Below are 20,634 nucleotides of genomic sequence, written 5' to 3'. Positions count from 1 at the left end.
CACCTTGCTATAGAGGTAATCAAGGAGTTGGATTTGGATCCATATGAATTTTCTTACAGTCATGTGTGTCTCAGTATAGAAAGTTTATGTCTCCTAACACTAGACTTTCATTTTCACTGGTCTTTTTAAAGCAGCTCACAAGTCTGGAGAGTTGTATTGATTTGCAGTTTGAAAACCCTTGGCTTAGGTCACCATCCTGTAGAACAGCTGAGGCTTCCAAGTACTGCCATGATGAGGAACAGATAAATAACTTGTATGGGAAATGACCCATTGCTGACCAAGTGACATGTCTGCTATTGAGCTCTCAAATGTTGGCTTTCACTAATGCATGTATTCATCATTTTGGGACAGGGACAGTGTTTCATTGAGTTTTCTCTGTATATAGATTAAAAAAAAAAAAAGAGGGGAGGCAGCAGAAACAGGTGCCACCCTTTTCCCTCTTTCCTCACTTATTTCACTCCACATAAGCCTTAAATTGCTCAGGACAAAACATATCCTGAGATATCCCAGGACATCAAAGGGTCTCATTTTAACTCACTGGCATCTCTCAGCTAAGGTAGAAAAAATCCAAGGGTGCACGTGTGTGCAGGTGGATTTGAAAACAAAATAAATAACCGGAGACAAGTCTGGAAAACAAAATAAACAAACAAATAAATATCAACCTGGTTTTGCTTTCAGGGCCAGAGCATTGCCAAAGAGAGCAAGTTTGATCATAGTTCTACGTGGGGTCTCCCTTGATTTTGCACTACAGAAACACAGCTCATGGAAAGTGCCAAGAGAAACAGGCTTCCACTCTGGGTCCATATTCTTCTCCTCTAAACCCTTGAGTTAAAATGTCCCTACCCTGGAAGCACGGAGCTCATTTTGAGATCCTCAGTGGAGACCTCAGATCTGCCTTTGCCTTCTCCCCAAAAGGTTTGCTTTAAATGAGTAACAATGTGCTGTAAATAAATCCAGGATTGTTTTCCCTGGAAAGATTTCTGAGGAGCCTGGGCAAGAGCAGAATGAATGTGGAGGAGTGTTTGAAACCAGAAGGAAAAGATATGCGGAGTTTTAGCTAACTTGCTACATTGAATTAAAGGGACAGGACCAATCATAGAATCATAGAATCATAGAATGGTCTGGGTTGGAAGGGACCCCAAGGATCATAGACCTCCAACCCCCCTGCCACAGGCAGGGACACCAACCTCCAGGCCTGGATCTACACAAGGCTGCCCAGGGCCCCATCCAACCTGCCCTTGAACACCTCCAGGGACGGGGAATCCACTACCTCTCTGGGCAGCCTGTTCCAGCACCTCACCACTCTTTCTGCAAAAAACTTCCCCCTAATATCTAATCTAAACCTTCCCTCCTTTAGCTTTAGTCCATTCCCCCTTGTCCTGCCATTATCTGCTCTTTTAAAAAGTCGAATCCCCTCCTGCCTATAAGCTCCCTTCAGGAGGACCAATGGGCCCACCAAGAGCAGCGCATGCAACAGCTAAAACTCTCCTTATAGGTGTTATTCCCACCAGCTGCTTCATTAGTAGCCTCCCCTCCCAACGCCCTAGTACTCCCTGCTACACAAGAATACACCCAGAGCTGTCGGGGTTTGTGTTTGCTTAATAGCACCGATTGTTTTTAATTATCTGGCTGCAGTTAGGCAGCTCTGCCTTAATGTCAGACAGTCCCCAGAGAGGCAGGGCTGACGCCTCGCAGCCCAGTCAGCCGAAGCCGCATTCCCCCGGTGCTGGTGGCAATGACACAGCTACCAGAGGAACTAATACCAAGCAGCATCTGAAAGCAATAAAGCAAATGAAAACTGCGGGGAAGCGTAAGCTGCAGGCTTCTGGGTGGGAGCAGCCAACACGTTGGGTTATACGGAGAGAACTCATTAGCGGCCATTTTTATCCTGAAAGACATCCAAATCTTGGAGATAAGGTTCCTGTTGAGATATTTCCCTGTCATCCATAGCTTTTGATCTCTAATTTTCATCTTCATTTCTATGTGATTGCTCTCAGATGCCAGATTCCTCTCTCCTCCCTCTCACCAAATGACTTTGTAGTAGCAAGCTTGTTGGGGACCCAGAGTTTCTAGCACTACAATGAACATTGACATTCACTCAAAAAATTTCCATTCCTGTAGCAAAAGGACTTGTATTTTCCTCCTGCCAATGCACAGTCAGTTGTCAGCACAGGCTGGCAGGACAGACTCCTAACACTCCGTGGAAAAGTCCATCCTAGGAAGGCAGCAGGAATGGTACCCATTCCTGTAGTAAAACTGCCCAAAAAGCAGATGCTGGCAATTTGCTTCAGGCCAGATTGCCTAAACTTAACTCAGAAAAGTCTCTTTGGTTCATTTTAATGACAGATGTATCATGCTTTTGGTTTCACTGGCAGAGCATGCCCAAGCCTTCTTTGGAGTTGGATTCATGGGACAATCACAACCAGGAAATATTTAATACCAGTGGACACACAGGCTTCTGAAATGCAAGAGTATCAGAGGCTGCAGCCTATTATTTCCAGGAAGTCCATCAAACAATTCCAGGCAATGCAGCAATAGCAACAAAAAATCTGGAACATCACCAAACATTCACATCTTGTAAGTGCAAGTAAGATTGCAGCAAGCTATTGTTTGGATTTAGACCCAAGTGAGTTTTGCATACTTTTGTAGCTTAAGTAAAGAGAATGAATACAGCTCATCTTACTTGTATGACACAAACCTCCTTCAGATGGTTTGCCCAATTTAATGGTCAGGAAGACATATCTGATGCTGTGTAGAATACAAATGCATTCCCCCTTAGCTTTTTACAAGTTCCCCAGCCTCCTATTGCTGTGAGCTTCGTTTCTGTTGTAATGAAAAGGGCTGATTTCCGACTTCAGAAAAGGGGCTTCTCTGCTCAGGCTGTCCTTCTTCTTAATGGTTGGCTAAGGATGTTGAAGGTCTATGTCTCTTCTGCGATGCCATCGTCACTTTGCTACATTGAGCTTCAAATAGGCCGGTAATGGACTGGATGACACTAACCCAGGAGATACTCAAAGGCTATTTGTATTCAAGGGAGTCTGAAGCCTTGGGAAGGATACCAGCCCCCTCTCTTTGGAGCAGGATTTAACACAGATTGAAAATCTTCCATACACTTGAAGGGTTTCTGCTTCATTCCCAGGGATGCTTTGCAAGCATGTCAACCCTAATTAAATCATTCCAAATAGTTATATTGTTTTTGAGAACTAACTGACAAATATATATATGCACATATACATACAATTCGTAACTTATTTGATCACAGTAATACATAAGTTCCTGAAAGTCATTGAGTCCTGCATCAAATTGCCTGCAGTCTAAACTGTTTTATTCTGTTCAATTGAGTTATAAAACCTTGGCCACCTAGTGAATCTGGTAGTGGCTATAAATCTCTGCAGCTGGGAAACTGGAAGGCAGCCCTGCCTACCTTACAATGAGAAGAAACCCTGCTTCCCATTCCAATTCAGCAGTGCCTGCAGAGTATAAAGACCTTTCTGAGCAAAATCCTTCAAAAATAGTAATAAAGAACCAAGGGGAGCCCAGGGAAGAACATGTTATTATAGATGTTATTTGGAGAGTTCTGGTGCATTTTGAAGGACATTTTGAAAGCCACAGCTGTGACAGGAGGGGAGTTTTGCTCTGCAAGAGTTTGCAGGCGTCCTGCTGCAAAGCGTATTGACAGGACACATGCAGTACTACCATACCACTGCTGAGCTATATCACTTTGTTGTACCCACTGCTTGTAAGGCCCTTAGAAATCCAGTGAGCTACAGTGAATGTTGCTGAACATCCATTTCCCAAGCCTATTGAAATGGGAATTTTTTTTTTTTTTGGTGTGTGTGAATGGCCAATGAATAAAACAGCCCTGACGGAAGAAAACCAGCCAATTCCTGGCTTCTCTGTTAGGACTGAATAAAGACGATCAGCTCACACAGTAGGAGAAAAGGATACAACATACTTGTGATAAACTGGTTGTCTTTTATCCCATTTTTCTATTAACTTCCATGTTTTCAGTTTTCCTTCCTTCAAAAAATTATTATAAAGCCTTGTATAACACTGAGGCCAAACTAATGGCTCTGTAGTTGTCCAGAACATCTCATCTTCTCCCTGTTTTTCTTATTTAACCATGAAGCCCAAATCCTATTTTCCAATTACACAAGCTACTCATGACTGAATGAATGCACCATTGCTACTGGACTAGCCAATTCACACCCTTCTTCTTCCAGAATTTCAGGACAGAGACTATCTGTCCCCTTTCTCCACCTATGTGGTCATTCCCATTTCTGTAGCCCCAAACTCATTTGCAAATTAACCCATGTCCTTAAGCAAAATGAAGGTGTGCTGTCACGAGCAGCTGAACTACTCCAATGCGGCACAGGCTGCAAGGGAAAGCTCCTGGCTCTCTCATCTCCCCATGGTCCCACTCACCCCTGGCAACAACTTGGATGCCTGCAGAGCAGTTCCCTGAGCTGATTCAACTTGATAAAATGGCAGCAAAACTAGCATTGCACTTTGTTCAGGTGTTTTTCTGATGGGTTAAGAAGCTGGCACAAGACATGGGATGAGGCTGCATGTCAATGGTGGGGAGATGGGAAAGCATAGCAGAGCCTCTGCTTGCTGGCAGAGATGAGTAACCTCTTAAGCCACCTTGCCCCATCTCACAGCACTGCACCCTGAGGCAAAGCATTTGTTCGGTTTTGGTGCCATATTTTTAATCTCCTTGCTCTTGCTGAGTTGTCCTCTCCTATTCATCTAGCTGAAAAACCTTCTGGTTTTGATTTTAATTTCCTTTGCAAGGTTTAACTCAGCTTGACAGTTGGCAGTTCTCACAAGCCCTCTATGCTTTCTGACCTCTAAGATGTGGCTTCTTTTGCTGATTTTTTTCAGCCCTTATAGCCTTTCACTCTGCCCACTCCAAATATCCTGTTTGAAGTGGATCTTGCACGTGGTTCAGTCTGGAGCCTTCCTCTGCAATACTGGTCTCAATCCTGAGCAGGGTACAAGAGCAAAGGGATTTTTCCACTCTTTCCTGGAAAGTATTCTGCACATCCTCCACACAACAGCCCTAGAGCTCTTCAACCCCATCAGTTTTGGAGATAATTCCTCCAATTTGTTTAAATTTGTCCCTTTGAACCTAAGTTACAGATCCCTTTTGTAATACTTTTGTTTCATTTGCATGAATTCATCTCATGATCACAGATCCAAAGTCATGTTTTTCTCTAGAAATCTCACTGTCTACAAAATCATCTTGTGTTTGTTCTATAACCAAATAGCAAATGGATTAGCCTCACACTCAGGACTGTGTGGACCTTTCTTGGTAGCATTTGTTTTCCAGAACACATGTCCAGAATTAAAGCTTCCCATAATGATACAATTCTTACTCCTGCCTTTCTGGTACAAATCAGTACTGCTCTTTCTGCTTCCTGCAGGTAGGTGGTTGAGTGCATACTCATCTATCCCTTCCCCTCTGTGCTTTACCCTTTTACTGCTTTGTAACCTCAGGATCCCCTGGATAGCTCCATTTTATCTTCTCTTGTTGAACTCCTGGCTCTTCTTTTTCCTGCTGGCTTCTCCTGTTTCTATAATGCAGTGGATCTCTTCCTCAACCTCTTTGCTCCCCTGCTAGTCTTTTCCTCAACCTTACTTATTACATTTTGCTTCTACAAGACAGTGCAATTAAACAGTAGTTTATCTTTCAAGGTACACTGACCAGCAGATGTCTAAGAGACCTGAGCTGTCCACGCAGGCTCCATGCATCTCTAGCAAGCCTTCAGTTCACCACTGAACTCCACTGTTGTCTGCAATGAGACACCCAGATTTCTTATCTCCTGCTCTTTGAGGGAGGAAAATACCACACATAAATGTCCAAATATTTCTAAACTAAGATACATTCATCAACTTCTGCATTCACTGATAGCACCGTGTCTTTGGGCCACTTCTACTTCTGCTTCACTGAGCCATTTTTAATGAAAAGTGGACAGCCATGCTCAGTCCTCTATTAAAAACTACATTTCTTATGGCTCCTACCATATGACAAAAGTTCTCCAGGGCAAGGTAACATCACCTGGCATTTTGAATTCAACATGATGTTCCTCTTCCTGGGCTGCTGTAATTGGTGTGAAATATTTTACCTCTTTACCTAGATGTGCCAAAAAGTATAGCTCAGAACCTACTAGGGATTGGCCTGCAGTGCTTGTACAAATAAGCAACCTTGCCCTACACTATGTACATGGACAAGGAGCAGGGGTAGCTTTGTTTTCTCCTCCAACAAATCTGCCATATGGGCGTAACTGGGCAAGCTCGCTTTCTCCTTCTGGTCATTGAGAGAACCAGTGACCACATTGTGGCTATTGGAATCTGGTTTCATCTATGCATCGTGAGTGGCAAAGTAACAGGCTGCCCATACCTAAGGGCCTGGGTTAGAGCCACAGTTATGGTGTTATTAGAAAGGTTTCCTCTGAACAACAGAGATCTGGTCCAAAAGCTAACCCTGGATTTTGGATTTGGTAGCTATGGGATGAGTTACTGTGCAGTTTCTAGTGTTTAATAAGGACTCTGCTACTTTGCATTTACTACTGTTACTGTCGCCTCTTTCTTCTTCTGTTTTCCAAAAACTTGTAGGTGCTGAGATCCTCAAAAACTTAGTTAAAATTGGCTCTGTAGTAGTTATTTAGGAAAAACTGCAAGTGTATATACACACATGCACAGAGGCACAGGGAAAAAAGTATTAATATGCATTCCTCTTTAGCTAAGCACTGACAGCAGGGCGATGTATTATCTTTGCCAGTCTTATTTTCAGTTGAATGGTTTTCCTTTTATCCCCTGTGGTGTTTAAGGTCTTCCAAAAGAAATACAAATGATCATTGGAAATGAATAGCTGCTTGTGCATGGGTGTTGGGAGAGTGCTGAAAATGGGCTTTCAATCTGCATTCAGTGAGAAAGTGAATCACTCTCACAAAAAGCTAGAGCCTCGAATGTGAGCAGAGAGAATGAAAGCAGGATGTGATTCTCAGATGACATTTGCTGCTGTTTATCTAGTGGAACAGTGCATAGATTTGGTGTAGAGGAAACACAGCATCTCACTGCTGGGGAGCAATTGCATTCATTTTGAAGTGATCTATTAGCTCTCAGGTCCTTTAAGAAAATGGGAAATAACATGAATAGAGGTGGAGAAAGGAAAGAGAAAGTAGAAGGAGCAATAGGGCCAGTCTGAAGTCTCTGGGAAGCTGTGGAGGGACAGAATTCGGCGCTTAGCAGGCACTTTGCCCCAGCTATGATGATTTAATCTGTTCTTGAACTTTATGTAGAATCTTGTTCTTGCATAAAAGTAGAGTCTCAGAGCTGGAGGTAAAGGATCCAGGAGCTAACTAGAAGCTCTGAGTCTGCATGGAGTTGAAAATACCTCATTATTCCACTTAAAGCAAGTGTAGACTGAGAGCTGTGTGGGCTGGATGTGTGCAAATCTAAAAGCTTAAAAACTGAAAGTGAGTTCGATCACTGCGTAGCAGATGTGCTGGATGCAATGGCTTCCTTTCCTTGTACACTTAATCTGCCAGCTTCTCTGCTTAATGCCCACACCTTGCTTGTGTGTCCAACATCCACCAGCTGCACAAGAAGGGCCATATACCCTGCATGTAACCCACTCATTGGTAATTTGGAGACTAATATTTAGAGTATGCAAAGTCTGGCTGTTCTTGGGTTCAAACCCCAACTGATGTAGATCAATAAAGCTTCGTCGGTTTCATTTCCATTAGCTCAGCCAAGCCAGTTCTGAGAAACATGAACACCATTAGCCTCATTTAGCTCAAAATTTCTCCTTAGAAACTGGTCCCATTATTCCTGCATTGTAGGAACCTTGGAAGAGCAATGACTCAAAAATGGGAAAGCACTGTCCCTGAGCCTAGATCTTTTAGCAAATGGAAAAAGGAGCAGATCCTTACATTTTACTGGCAGACAGGGCTGAAGGGTTGTAGGAGGAACCATGTCTACTTACACTTGTTGATGTCCCTGCACACTGTGCTGGGACAGTGGAGAAAATCCTGCCTTGTTCAGAAAGAAAGCAAATAACTACATTTCTAAACTAAGATAAGATTATCAGGGTGAGATCATCACTGATGTCTCCTTCCAGGCTGTATGGGGCTGCCCAGAATCAAGGTATTGCTGATTGGTGATACTTCTCCAGGGAAGCAGCAAGTCCTCACAGTCTGTGTTCCTGCAAATTTTCAAGGCATGGACACTCCTCTAAAGAGGATGCTGAGGAATACAGAAAAGTAGAAGGTGCTATCCCCCAAAGCTTGCTATCTGCCTGGTTAATCAAGGGAGTCCAGGGGGAGACCTGCAACCCATAGCTTTCCTACTGTCAGCTCCAGGTGGGTCCCTGTCCCTAGCCCACTGAGTGATCAAGAGGGTCTGCTCCATGTTGGGGGAACTTGGTTTTGAAAATCTCATTTTCTGATTTCAGTGCTATGCCATAGCTGTGTTTATGTGACTTGCTGATGGGCAAGGTGCTGGGCTTGGGTATGCACTGGCAAGGTGTCCCCAGTGTCATCCAGGGCTGTGTGCATGCCAGTGCAGCCTCTCTGGATCTGAATTTACTCTAGCAGCAACAGGCTGTCCATGTTGACTGCCCTGTCATAAAAAACAAGTCCATCCTCACAGAAAACAACATGCCCTCAGAGAGTCTGGCTTCAGTGCTCCTGCGAGCCAGGCTTGAATTAGCAGTTATTTTAATTTGTAGGAGCTTGGAGGCTTTAATTAACATTGGAGTTTCATAGTGCATACTAACTATTATTCAGTCTCTTTTCTACCAGTGCAATGAATAGTTATCAGTCAAACTTTGTCAAAGTTTCATGCAGTATTTGTCCTGGATAGTGAGAAAAAAAATCCAGCAGCCTGCTTAAAAACCCCAGTAATTTACAATGACCAGCAGAGGTGCTTTTGCTGGGTCAGAGGGAGAACAAGCACAAAGGCATCTCACTTTTCCTTTTTTCTTCCTTTTTCCCCCTTTTTTTCCTTTTTTTTCTTTCTTTTTTTTTTTTGGTGGCAGTGTCTGGGTGGTGGCTCATTATCAATTGTAAATTACGGGGGGGGGGTGGGTGTGGGGGGGGGTGGAGAAAAGGACATGAATGACAAAGTTCAGAAACAGCATCTGCTGAAGAAAAACAAATGAGGTGGGGGGCAAAGCAGGAAAAAACAGATGAAACACTGTAATTGCTTGGCAACAAGTTGCTATTGTAATTTAGAAAATTGGAAGCATCCGTTCTCAAACAGTTCAAGCTTTTATTTCATTACTCCTTTAGTTTTGACTGCGGCCCTTGTTCAGCGATCAGCTGTGCCGTCCCGCAGCACTGCTGGCTCTCCCGCACACCCAGCCCTAATGGACCCGGCCTGTTTGGTTATGGGCCATCGAAGAAAGCGATTTTGCAATTGTTTCGCTGTGCAGTCATTTAACAAGATTAGAGATAATTTGCCCCTTGGAATGCAAAACTGTTTCTACAGGTGCTTAAGCTTCCTGGCTTTTGGATTAGAGGCCTCGTTTTGTTTTGTGCCGTTGCATTCAGTGGGTCTCCAAGGACTGTAAATAAATGAACAGCTACCCTCCACAGCTGTGAAACCAATTTTCCAGCCCCAGCTACAAGAGCTGCAGCTTACAAAGCTCAGTGGATGCAGATAAATATGTGCATGCTAATGTATTAAACGTGCTGATTAACTGACTGTGCCTGAATGCAAGCCATTTGCCAACCAGTAGGCTCTGGAGAAAGAAGCATGATCAGAGAGGGAGTGGGCTGCTGAAGGCAAGCAGGCTGTGGCAGGGTGGCCAGAGCTGTTAGGGGTGGTAAAAGGGTTGATGGCCATTCTCCCTGATGCTGGCAGACTTCTTTCACACCTTCATACTTGGCTCTCCCTCGGGGGAAAGAACAAGTCCCAAGCTTTGGCCACATCCAGAAGGACGGGAAGTCTAGTAGACATCCACTGAGATGAGGAACCTCAAGGATATAGGGGATGCCATGGACTCCTTCCAAAGGAAAGGAGAGGCAATATATGCTTCCCCAGAGACTCCCATGTATTGCATCCAGCACTGGTCCTGCCAAGTAGATGTTGTCTCTGGAGCACTTGTCTGAGAAGGATAGTGGATGCCTGGAAGGAGCTGTCTTGTGGATTTCTTACTGGGGCTTGAAGGAAGCCTCATTTATTTAACTTTCACCATTTTCTTCTTTTACATCCCCCCCTTCCTTTTTTTTAGCGTTCTCTTCATTCTTTGAGTGTGAATTGCTTATTTGAGTTGAGAGGGAAATGGGATTAGTAATTTTAAAAACTGCCTTTTTTTTTTTTTTTTTTTTTTCAAAAAGCTGATTCTTAATTCACATATGGGATTGAAAATCAGACCTTCTGAAAATCCCCACAAGATGAAATTACCTGAGAGCACAGGTCTGGGAAGGTGACAGGTTCCCATGAGGATTGCTACGGGTAGGCTTCATAAAAAAAGACCTCTCTTGCATTATTTCAGGTTCTGGTTGGGCTCAGGTTGCCACGCACAAGAAAGAAGGATCTGTGACCATTGAGATTTGAAGCCTGTATCCGCTCAAACATGATGCAGAGCCTGGAAGAGTTAGGTTAAGGGTGTATGACTTCAGTGGCTTTCAAATCAAACTCAGGTAAAAGATCTTCTTTTGCCAAGGGAACTCCTGTCTATCTCTTAAAATATTATTGACAGAAAAAAACACTCACCTATTAAAAGCATCATAGTGTTTAGTCAGTGGCAATATAAAGGTGGGATCCTCCATTCTCTCATTTTAGCAAAATATTCCTGACAGGAAGTTAATGAGATGCATAAAATACAGAAGAGATTTAGTGAGCATTCCTTCATTCTTGCACCATTTAATTTCTCCTTAGACCTCCTGAGTCCATGGATGTTAAGCGTTTGACAGGCAGAAAGGATGGTCAGGGGTTTGGGGACCAGTACAAGATTTAGAAGTTGCTTTTCAAGACCTTGCCAAAGGTCTTCTGGCTACTTTAACCAAAATGCTGAAATATTTCAGAGTAGTTAGGTGCCCAGGGGACAAAGGACTCGAGCTACCAGGGTTTATAGGCTTACTACAGAAGCATTTCAAAAGTGACTTAGGCAAGATATTTTCATACAGATTTTTACTGCCTTCAGATAGGTAAAACTGAAAAAGAAAGATTTTGTCAGGGGAAACAAAGGTATGTTCAGCTGCAAGATACCACCAAGAGGGATGGCTCTACTCCAGCCTGACTCTTGTGCTTGTTCCCACCATCTACTGGTGGTGAAGCTTTGGTGGGGTTAGAGTTTGGCAGGGGGGGATTATAATGTACTGTGAGGTCAAATGAGCATTAGCATCAGGTCGTGGAAGCAACAAGATTTAGCAAGTACAGGTGAACTCAAACATTCCTTCCGACACCAGGTAGTCCTTTTAACTCAAACCAATGGTGAAAAAGCTCCTAAAACCCTCTTATTTTATTTTTTTCTTAAATTAAGTTAGCTGATTCAAAATTATCTGTCACTTTTAGTAATGTCAAACTCTTCTCAGACTTTTTTTTTGTTCAAAACACTGTTCACCTCTGCTCCAAGAGATTTAAGAATACAGACAGCTTCAGTTGATCAGAAATTAATTTCTGGCAAAAGAAATATTTGCACAGAAAATTTTGCCCAGCTGTACTCATAAGAGTTATTGAAAGCTTTTCTCACAGTTCTTTTTTTAGTAAAATGGAAAAATAGGATGTCCTTATCCAAGAGAGAGATTGCAAGAATCAATGTGTTAAGAATTGTGACTTGCATGGTAGGAGCCAAAAAGACAGGTGCAATAATTCCTGTCCCTAAGGAAATAATAATAATAATAAACAGCCTTAAGAGACTGACAGGGTATCCATGAGAAGAGCAAATTCCACCAATTTAATCTGCTTCAGCCAGCTGAAGCTATGGACTTATTGATGCAGTTTGGTACTTGCCTTTTTACTGATGATCCCAGGCAACATCAATTGGGAGAGCAGATTTTGCATGGGAGGCATTTCTACAAGAGGAGTGACATTGAAATTTCCTACAAGCCACCAGGCAGTCACTTGACAAGGAGCAAAGTTCAAGCAGCAGCAAGCAAAAATAGAAGAAAAAGCAAAGGTAGTACCAAGAAACCTGTCCAGAAAGCACAACTCAAATAACCAGCCCTACTAACTAGACAGCCACATGGAGAGCACGTATACCTTCAGAGCAAGGTGATGCCAGTTGGGATTGGTCTGCAACAGACTTTCCAGATGGCTGCATATATTGCTCAAACTTCATGCAAATACTCTTTGCATGGCTTTAACTGCTTGTGTACAGAAAATCCCAACCATCACCCGTGTGTACGCTTATGGTAAACAAGAAGAAAAATACGATTGGCAGCATACAAGTAAATATGCAGGATTTATATGGCATAGTGCTTGTGGATATTTGATTCCAGACATCAGGAATTTCTAGTCTGAGCAGAGCAAGGCAGTTGCTAGTCCTCGGCCACAGGTCCTTCTGTTCAGCACAGTGCAGCACTGAGAGATTTTGCTCAGGTGCTGGAGGGGATCCCCATCCCAACTAGTCTCTGGGCACCCAGAAATGTGCCAGTCATGCCTAGACATTATTGTAGAGGCTTCTGCTGCAATAACAACTAAATTTTCCAATCAAGCCTCATTACAACTTTATTAGGCTCTATAAGATGCCACTAAATTTCAGTTTCTAAAATTTGCAGAATAGGCAGATTAAATTTAAGAGTGCAGAGACACAAGGGCATGGGAAATCAGGGAGATTTGCTCCTCACAGACACTACTGTCTGCTGTTGGGAGCACTCTGCAAGCACTGTGACAGAGAGGGACCCACAAGGCAAAGGGAGGGGGATCCTAAAGGTTGCTACTCTCCTGGGAAGGACCTATGCATCTGGTGTCTCATCTCTCCAGCAACAATTCTACCTTTAATTCACTGGTGGGTCTGCTAGTCTGATGAAAGTTTAAAAGCAAGTCTGCAGTGTGGCACCATATTTGTTCTGCATCTTTCTTCACCAGAAGAGCTGGAGCTGTTTGCAGTACATGAGCAAGCCCTGTCCTCAGAGGAGGAAACCTCAGGGTTCTTCTCATTGAGCTTTTCCCAGCTGAAGTTGCAGGTGGAAATACCTTAATCAAGTCTGGCTTCACCATTCCTAAGTTTTGCCATGCAGCAATGTGTCTCTGTGAGTTGTCCCTTCCCCTAGGCCTCTGGAAGTGGATCCACCCCAGTCTGGACTTGCATTTCTCCTTTCCTTCCTGTTTGCGCAAGGACCAAGTAAGGCATCTGAGAGATATCGGTGGGGGGGGGCGGGGCGGGGACCAGAATTGCTTGGGTGGCTCTCACTGCCTTCCCCGGAGCAAGGGGCTTCCTTCCTCTGAGCATCACGACCAAGAGTTTTAGGGCAGGTTATTTTTCCTGGGACTTGTGTGCAGTCCCCATTGCCCAGAAGGCTTGAAGAACATAAGTGAGCATTGTTTCCCCCACATTTTTCCCTGGCTCTCCACTTTTCCCAACTCCTTCTTACCTCATCCTCCCCTTGCTGGCTAGAGAGCTGTAAGCCGCTGATTAGCACTTCATTTGACAAACAGGAAGTCGGAAAGAAAAGCATCATTTTCAGAATTAGAGCCTCGGAATGAATTGAAGAAAGAAAGGGGGAAGAAGGGAAAAAAAGAAAGCGAGTCCTGCACACTTTCCTAATTGCTCGTTAGAACCAATGGCCTTTGTGGTTCCTTCCCCCTGTGTCTTCTTTATAAAAGCATTTGCACAAGACATTGCTATTGTCTGCCAGACAGCCTCAGGGTAGGACAAAATGAACTAATTGATTTGCAGTTATGTCGCGGTGAATAGTGCTAAACATCCATCTGCGGATTCCTTGTGAGGAGTGATTAATAATTTGTACTCCTAGGCCTAGAAGCCTGAATACCCTTTTTTCATGTAAAACTGAAGCGTTTCATTCTCTCAGCATCAGAGATATCTCGTCTACATTGTGGGTTACAAGGACGAGGTCAGGAATGGCTTGCTAGCGTTGCCGCATAGGCGGTTGTCTTCGTATGGGTAAAAACCCAGCATGGTGGTGGGATTAATGGGAATTTGTAAAGCTGACACACATACTGTACGGCATGCCTGCTACGGCCATTCCAGTGCAGATGTTCCCAGTCCCCTGTCATTGTTCCTGGGATGGAGAATTTTATATGTGTTTCCAAAGGAAGCACGTGGAGACTGAAAATTCGTTTCGAACGCAGAACCAAAACCTTGACCAAGACACTTCAAGGGATTAGGACTTGGATTCAAATTTCAGGATTTCTGTGAGCACCATTTCTATAGCTGCCAAGGGGAAACCCTACTGCCAAACACACGTAAGCACTGAGGAGTTTAAAAGGTCTGTCCAAAAAGCTTCACTCAAATACCCCCAACACGTTGAAAGTTACATGCAAAATGCCTTCAACTCTCTAGTAACATGGGGAGTCTTCAAGGCCCCTCCACAGGAGCTCTTGCTCGTGGACCTGCTTTACCAGGATATCCCTCCTGTAAGAGCTGCACACTTAAACAATATAAATAGTAGGGCTGGAGCTGTCCACACATTGCTTCTGTCTGAGCTCTGTCAGCTATGATCCCCACTTCCAGCCTCACGTCTGATGGTCTTTGTGGTTGTGTCCCTAACTCCACCACTCACTCTCAGTCCTTTCCACCTCCACCTGGAATGAAAAGCTTGTAGCTGCTCTCTGAGCCATTTCCTGCTTCCTAATGAAATCTATTGGCCTCCTGGGGGGAAAAAAAACATCAACTCAGCCAACTCTTAATGAAGTCATCTGTTTTCCTGGTGTTACTGGTGCCCTCTATTTTCCCAGCTCATTAAAAAAAATTAACAACCTAAAACCTTTGGATACATCCAAAGATCCAGAGATGAGATCTATCTGGTCAGAGAAAATCACTGTCAGTGGAAAAACATTTTTCTTTGCTTTCTCACCTATTTTCTTCCTACATTACCTGCATTCTATCCTATGCCTTGAGATTTTTGTTTCCACTGATAAGCAGATGTCTATGCAGCCTTGCCTTGTTCTTAGCTTGCTCTCCGTCTGGCTTGGACTGCTCCAACCAGTTCTCCCTGAAATCAAATCAAGACCTAGTTATGGGAATGGCTCTCTCCAGGAACTGATCTGATGCCTCAGATTTGGCTCCCTTTTTTATCCACAGTCCTACTAATATATCTCAGAAGGCTTTGCACCTTTAAATGCTCCCTTCCACTCCACTGTGTATGTCCCATGCCACAAAACCCACCCTGGTGATTGCCCTCACTGCTTGGTCTCTGGGTCAAGGACTGAGAAGTGTGGACACAGTTTATGTGCCTGAGACAGGCAGGCATAAAGGTTCAAGGCAGATAGGTCTGGTTATGCCACAAAGTCTGGTTTCCTCCTTGGAAGGCTTGAATGAAGCCTTTATGAGTATTTCTCTCTCTGCCATTACCAGAAAGGCATAAATAGACAAAGGTTTTTAAAAGAGTGCACCAACACAAAACACTTCCATGGTGAAACATGCCAAGGACGTTTCATTATTCAATTTTATCATATTCCACAAGCCTGGTGATTCCTGGTTGTTCTTCTCTGCTGATAGGCAAGAGCTGCTGGGGAAATTAGCTTTTCTGATTGCTACATGGCAGTGTATTAGCTAAAAGTAATTACTGTAAGTGCTTTGCAAGAATATCTTTGGGTAATATATTTGATATAGCTCTGAAAATTATTGCGTGAGGAAATAATGAGCTAGGAGAATAGAAACTGCCTATTTCAGAGAATGTTGCCTATAACCTTTTGGGGGTGATAGGCTCTGGCCACTCATTAATGTGTGGGAAAGCTTTATAAATGGATGGTGCTGTAAGTGGAGTGAGATTAGATTGGATGGGGCTTTAAATGAAAAAAACCGCATGCCTTTAGAAGGGTGTTAGCAATTCAGGATTGATGGTCCCAGGGATTTCTGTAGACCAAGGGAAAGAGCGAGGCTACGGGAATGTTCTCATATTCTTTCTTTTCTCTTTCAGTCTGCATAACTGGGGCTAATTTAACACAGTGCAACATGATAACCTGAGTGTAAAAAAATGGAGTAGATGAGTTTGGATGCTTTAGGGTAACATACTGCTTATAATCCACAGCCTTGAACAACAGCAGAAGACTTGCTCCATCTCTGAGTTTCTGAGGGTAATAACAGATGATCAGTGTGTCCATGCTGCTGCTGTGTGAAAATCATTGCCACAGTAGGTTGCTGAGGCCAAGAGTATAGTCCTGTTCAGAAAAATCAGTAGGAACGTAATGGAAAGCTGCATTGTGACATTCATTTGTACAGATCCATACAGCACCCACATCTTGAATGCTATAAGCAGTTTGGGTCTGTCCACCTCAGAAAGGATATAGCAGATGTATAGACAAAGATGGCAAGAGGTAGACAATGTTTTTTCTTTGGGGACTAAGGTCACAAAAAAAACCCCTCTCAAGTTTGCTCAGTTCAGAGTGAGCTAAAGGAGACAGCTCTTTGCCCCACGTGTACTTCAGTTGTGGAACTCCTTGCTGCAGGAGCGGTGCATGCAGGAAGCAAGTTTAAAAAGCATTTAGATAAGTTGAAAAAAAAACACTGAGGACTACTAAAGAATCCCATACCACCATTAATTTAAAAGCTCCCGGAGTCCCAAGTCCCCAGTTGCTGTAGGGGAAAAGGATGCTCTGGGGTAGCATCACTGCATGTTATCCTGGAGTTTTGCTGTTCATATGCTGACAAACAGTGGGTGTGTGGCAGAAGCAGAATGAAAATCCCCATCTCCTGAGTCCTTTCCCTGGTGACTCCATGCAGCTGACAAACCAAGCCCACAAAATTTACTTTTATCCCAAGCAGAGACATAAAGTCAAATATCTGTGCTTTCTTTAGAGAGACAAAAGACACTGAAAAATGGTCAGTATCAGCTTTTTCTGCTTCATAGCAACATCTGACAGGCAGATAAAATTAATAAGCTGAAATGGGAGGTGTAGCACCTGTCAAAGCAGAAAGGCAGCCTCGGAAATCTGGACCTGTAGAGTGTCCCATCTACCTGCCTGGCCTTCCCAGGAGGAAAAGAAGGTCCAGATGACCCATACGATCAAACCCACAGGGTTATCCCCTGTCTCACAGCATCACTCAGATTCTGCACCAAAACCTGTGCGAAAGAAGCAGCTGTGGGACAGCATGGGATGCCCCTCTGCAGCAGCCAGCTGCAAAAACCCTCTCATTTCCCCCAGCATTCCCATGCAAGACTTGGCGGTGGAGGTGACACCAGGGAGAGCAGAGGTGCGTGCCCCTCTCTCCCGAAAGCCTTGGCATCTCCAGCCACTTCAGACAGACCATTGAGCAGGGCGGAGAGGCTGTGCATTGTGCCCTTTTCCAGAGGGCTGCCTGCCCTCCATTTGTTTACCATACATCCTGTCTTCCTTTCTGTTTGCTTCACACATCATCGCCTTCATTAATCGTCCTCCCCACTCCCTATTTGGGCCTTTGGATTTTCGGCTCACCATGGGCAATTCTAATTACCTCAGGCATAAAAAAATAAAATAAAATAGGAGCTTAAGTAGGTGCACTTCATTCTTCAGCCGCCTTTTACAAGCAGTTCAGTGCTGGCTACCAAGGGAATCTGATTAAACTAATTACCCTGATTGGCTTGTTTAATCAACTGCTTGGTTTAATTGGGCCTCGCCAATGCGGAGTGGTGGAGTCCGTGGTGCGTAATGTGAGAACCAGGAGACCCGTAACACCGCCGGTGACACCACTACAGAAACCAGCCCACATTCCCAGCCTAACGGGGGGATTTTAATAAATGCAGACCTCAGCTGAGAGCCTAACTGTATTCTCAGGAGCCTGAATGGGCTGGAGGTTTTAGTGATAATTAAAATTGCTAGTAAAAAAAAAAAAAAGCGGGGGGGGGGGGGTGGCGAGCAGGAAGAAGAGAAAAAAAAACCTCCAACCTTTTCTTATTAAAGGACTTGTCCTTTTCCCCTCCCCCTCCCGGCTGTGGCCTCCAGATTTGAGGCAATATCGGGAATCCTGTCTGCCTCTTTCAAACAACACTTCAATTCATCAGGGCAGAGAATCCCTCCTCCTCTGTCTCCCCCATCCCCGAGATTTTTTAACTCCCATTTAGAGCGTGCATGGCCCAAAGTAAACAGACAGACAACAGGGTTACAAATTACCTTGCACTAGGTAAATCCATTCTGGGTACCTGGGGAGATTTGGAGAATGCAAACAGCTTCTGTGTAAGCATCCTGGGAATAATGGGGATTCCTACAGCTCTAATTACTAGAACAGTAATAATAACCTGGAGGGCGTCCCTTTGCCTCATCCTGTCTCGGCTCTCACTCCTCTCTCCCTTCCCTGCCCTCCACTTGCTCTAGCAGTGGGGAGGGTTGAGGATGAAGAGCCAAACACACTCCTGATTTAGCAAAGTTCCACTCATCTGGGGCCAATATGTTTTATGGTGACACGCAGAGTGAATTTGTTATTCACTGAGGATTTTCTTGAAGCCAGCAACAGACTGGCAGTCGAGTTGGCATTAGCATGAGTATCAAACTCCTGCAGTCAGCATTATATTCCAGCACAGGGGTTCCCTGAGCCATAGTGCACGCCACTTGAGTACAAGGGAATTTCATGCTCAGTTGTCATATGTCTCTATTTTCCACCTGTAAAATGGAGAAAATAGCACCAAAATACTGCGAGGATGATAAACTGTAAGGATTCTTTGTAAGGATCTGGTAGTCACAGCCAGGTTATGAATCCTGGAGCTCTTTTAGCATGATTTTTGGAGGTGATCTCACCAGCTAAAAAACTGAGGTTCAAACTAGCTGGCCACATGCAGCATTTATTTTGAATTACCCACAAAGCTGACTCTCTTTTTCCCTGCAAGCATGGATGGTGAGTTAAGAAGAAATATGTTTTCAAGAGAAACCTGTTCTGCTTTATCTATCTGAGATTCCTCAGGCCACTCGCGCTCCACCTTGGGACATGAGACACCTCCAGTATCTACCAGGTGACACTTCATAACACCTGTACGCACATACCCACACACAGTTCATTCCCTTCTGGCATGTGTTTGTAAAGCAAGTAGGGTCACACTATAGGAAGAAGCTTCTACCACATCTCTGCTGTCTCCTGCCATCCAAGCACAACAGCCACTGAGACACAGCCACCCAAGGGGACCGCTTTGTAAAGGCATTGTTCTTTCTTCTGTCTATTCACCCCCAAAGCTGCATGTCTACATCCACCAAATATAACTAAGAATGGGTTAATCCTACAGTTTTAACTACTTTGTCCCCGGTTATGGGATAATATAGCTGCCTTGCTGAGGTGGGAATTAGTTGGGTCAGTGGGCATCTAGGATTAGATTCTCCAGAGAGGAAGAAGAAAATAAACACTTAAAGCAGACCTTAGGTGGAATATCTGTTTAAATTTCAGCTCCCTCAGTCCTTTATCAGACTGAGACACTAGAGAGGGATTTGTCATACCTAACTTCTGCCATGGAAAATATGAAGGTATATACATGATGTGATAGCTATAGACTACCTTTGCACTTGATGCAGAGAAATGGACATTTATACCTATTTCAGGTGTCTATTTCACCCTGCACTAGATGTACCTTTTTCTTCCGCTTTGGATATCAAGAGAACTGCAGATGACTACTGCCTGACTGCTGAAGACACCAGGGTTCCCTGCAGAGCCCAGCCTGTGCTCATGAGGGTGTTGGAGACCTGGCAGCTCACCAGCTTGGCTTCCTCATCCTCAAAACTAGCAGAACAAACCTGGCCTGCCTCCGACTGCACTCACTGCTGTGTTTGTGAGCTCTGTCCACATGTTGATCCAACCTCACCAGCTGTGATGGGCAAGGGACTACCACAGGCACAGGCAGATGTATGACAAGAGTCTGGTCTTATTTGCAGCCACAAAATCTGAGGGGCAAAAAGAACAGTCCTTCCAACAGTGTTTGAATGAATTCCTGCATTAGCCCACATACCCCCGGTTGCTTCCACCTCGCATCTCAGCACCATACACAGTGCGTTGCTTCACCCCACACACTCCTCAATTGTCACATTTTTTCCTAGGTAAAACGCTGTACAAATCTGCAGATTAGTAAAAGATGTGTTTGCATTCTGTGAAAACTCAAATGTCAGGTTTTTAGTTTCTTTTTTCTGAATCACACACTGTGGAAGTTTCCTTTGCATTGTCTCACCCATAATCCACAGCAAATGAACACCATGGTTCATAAACCCAGCTCTAATCACTTTGGAGAAGTCTCTCCTTTTAATTTTGTGGTTTGTTCTGGGCTGAAAAATGTCCCCATAAGTGCAGATGTGAAAGCATTTTTAAAACCGCAGGGAGCTCCAGTGTTGCGTTGGAAAGGAAACCAAAACTTTTCCTCATGTACTGGGTATGTTTCATATTCCAGATGACCATGCTGGAAAGGTCATGAGGCACCATCCAGCTGGGGTTATCACACCAACTGTCCAGAAAGTACCAGTGGCAGGGTGCCTAAGTGTAAGTGATGGCAAAAATCATTGCCATTTATATGAGGGAGAGCATAGCATTTTTCAGCAGAACATACCCAGTTG

This window comes from Gallinula chloropus (genome assembly GCF_964237585.1).
Source record: "Gallinula chloropus genome assembly, chromosome: 7".
NCBI lineage: Eukaryota > Metazoa > Chordata > Aves > Gruiformes > Rallidae > Gallinula > Gallinula chloropus.
The sequence above is the reverse complement of the archived record's forward strand: the minus strand, read 5'-3'. Positions refer to the sequence as shown.